The 2,606-nt window shown below is 43.1% G+C and overlaps 1 pseudogene; it reads left to right on the top strand.

The window, feature by feature from the left end:
• The first annotated feature begins 768 nt into the window (after positions 1-768).
• Positions 769-1,867, top strand: LOC114035212 (annotated as a pseudogene).
• The last annotated feature ends 739 nt before the right edge of the window (positions 1,868-2,606 follow it).

Here is a 2,606-nt window from a genome sequence, read left to right as displayed (position 1 = left end):
TGACTATACTCTGGAAACTGGAGTTAGCACCAAGAAGAATGGCTAGAACTCTTAGGGGTGACAGACTCTTGTTAAAGGAGTCACCCCTCCTCATTGCACCCCCACCAAAACTAACAAAACTGTTCTGCCTCTTTTGGTGGGAGGGGGCGGCAGCAGAGGAATCTCTTTTGCTGTTTGTTTGTTCAGACAAAAGACAAGAATGAAGTAGACCTGTGTTTGGGGTGGGGGGAGGGGAAGAAAGGGGAAAATGGTGAGGGAAGATAAAGAACCCATCTATGTTCCCAGATTCCTTCCCCCAGGGACCCATAATGGCCGTCTTGGAACAGAAGCAGACTCGTACTTGTCCATGTGGCCCAAAAGAGAAGATCATGGACAAAGTTACTGAATCTTCACTTTCTGTATGGAGGATGAGGGATTTGAGTTTCCTAGAACACAATCCTAGAATCTAGTCTACTAGCCAGAGAAGAGAGATTTCCTGGGAAGCGCCAGACGTGGGGATTGTCTTGTAGGTAACCCCAAGTTTGATATCCTGGAACTTAGCCATCTATCAAGAGAAAGGGAATGTCTTGGGCAGTGTAATCCTAGAATCTAGCTTTCCAGCCAGAGGAGGGAGAGTTCCTGGCCAGCACTACTAGGAAATTGCCTCTGGAGTAGCCTCAAGTTAGAGAGTTTGGGAATCAGATGTAAAAATAGAAGAGGATTCACAGGGCAGGCCTCTTGTGGGAAGGAGGAGATGAGGGAGCTGATAGCCCCCTTCTTTTTCAAACCATGACAATATATCTGAAATTTACTCGACAAAATGAGAAACAACGTGGAATGCATTTCAGTTGGAACATGTGGCCATTCAGATGCCTTGAAACCACAGGAGTGGTTGTCCCTCTGGTATTTCTATTTCATGCCTCCAAAGAACTCCAGACCGTCCTCCAGTACTTCCTACTTCGACAACTTGTAAAGCAGTTGTCCATCCACTTTGTCAAGTTGATTATAAAACTAAGCTTTGGGAATGTAATTTCTTTTCTCAAAGAAATCAATTCCTTCTAGCATACTCAGACCCATCTGAGATGAATCAGCCTGGGGAACTAATCCCCCAGTTTTCTACAGTTGAATACCTAGTTCAGAGAGGGGCCTGCTCCATGTTGTTGATAGCTGTGTGGAAGACGGAGACCTCTGAGTTCTTTACAGTAGTCTTTACAGATGTCCCTGACCCTTCTCCCGGATAGTCCAGTAGGTCTGATCATGTTTGGCAGAACAGGATAGGTTCCCAAACTGAACTGTGAAAGAATCTCAAAAAGCTATGTCTTTTGAGGACTTGACTGCAAAGCAAATGCAGGATACATTGGGTGTTACCAAGCCAGCTAGCTATGCCTGCTCAGCTAGCAGTTCTTGTTCAACTACAGGAATAACATCCTACTCTAAGAAGATTTCTGATTCATACAATTGATACGAACCTGACACGTCTCCTTGGGGAAAGTACAAAAAGATCCATGGCCAATAACTCAGAGGAAAAGATACTTGCAAATCATTAGTGTTGCTTTGTCTGTTACTATTGAATTGCTGGAGGACATTTTTCCAAAAACTGGGAACCAGAAGAACAGGCATGGTAGTCAGAGATGAGTTAATGGTTCCCCTTCATTCCAATGAATGTTTTACTTTAAAAAGCAACCAAGCACTTTGAGATGCTTGCTAATTCCACAGTCACAAATGGTCACTGTACTGATTTTTGTGTCTGTGTCCTTGACCAAACTGGTCTCTTTGTGGATGAAGTGTTGTGCAAATCTTACAGGTGGCTGTGGTGATGGGAGGAGATTCCTTCAACACATCCCTTTTCAAGCAGACATTCCACTTTTACACAGCTGAATGCTGTTAGAAAAAGTCACAGGACTATTCTGACTGGATCCAATACAAATTTATGTTATCTAATATCAAGTGGGCATTGCTATATGGCAATCTTCTTATTCTTCTCTGATGGGCTGTCTATCAAATGCGCTGCACCATTCCAATTCTTCTCTCCTTTCCTCAAGTCACCTCCACCACACTCTTCTCCATCCCTTTTCAGAAGAGAAGCTCATCTCCCACTTTCTAGGAAAAAAAATGAGGCCATCCATCATGAACTACCTCTTCTTCCCAATTCTATACCTCAAATACTCTCAACATTATCCTCTATTCTTTCCTCCTTTGCTCAACTCTCAAAGGAAGAGATGCCTCTTTTCCTTACCAAAGCACCCCTGTATTTATGTTCTAGATTCCATCCCCCCATTCTTCTCTGAGATTTTGCTCCTTCAATCATTTTCTCTGCTTCTCTAATTTTCAGTCTCTCCCTATCCACTAGTTCCTTCCCTGCTCCCTATGAACAAGCCTAAATTCCCCCCAAATTCAAAGATTTTCATTTGTCTCTATAATGTCTTCAAGCCATCTCCTCTCTTTTGCAATCAAAATACTAGAAAAAAAAGCTGCCTACACTTCCTCACCTCCTATTCACTTCTCAGCCCCTTGCAGTTGAGCTTCAGACCCATCCAATGGACTAAAAATGTTCTATCCAAACTTAGCAGTGATCTCTTTCTTGCTAATTCCAATGGGTTTTTCTCAGTCTTCATCCTTCCTGACCT

This window comes from Vombatus ursinus, unplaced genomic scaffold (genome assembly GCF_900497805.2).
Source record: "Vombatus ursinus unplaced genomic scaffold, bare-nosed wombat genome assembly UNPS02009173.1, whole genome shotgun sequence".
Lineage (NCBI taxonomy): Eukaryota > Metazoa > Chordata > Mammalia > Diprotodontia > Vombatidae > Vombatus > Vombatus ursinus.
Note: the sequence above shows the minus strand (reverse complement) of the source record. Positions and strands in the feature narration are given on the sequence as shown.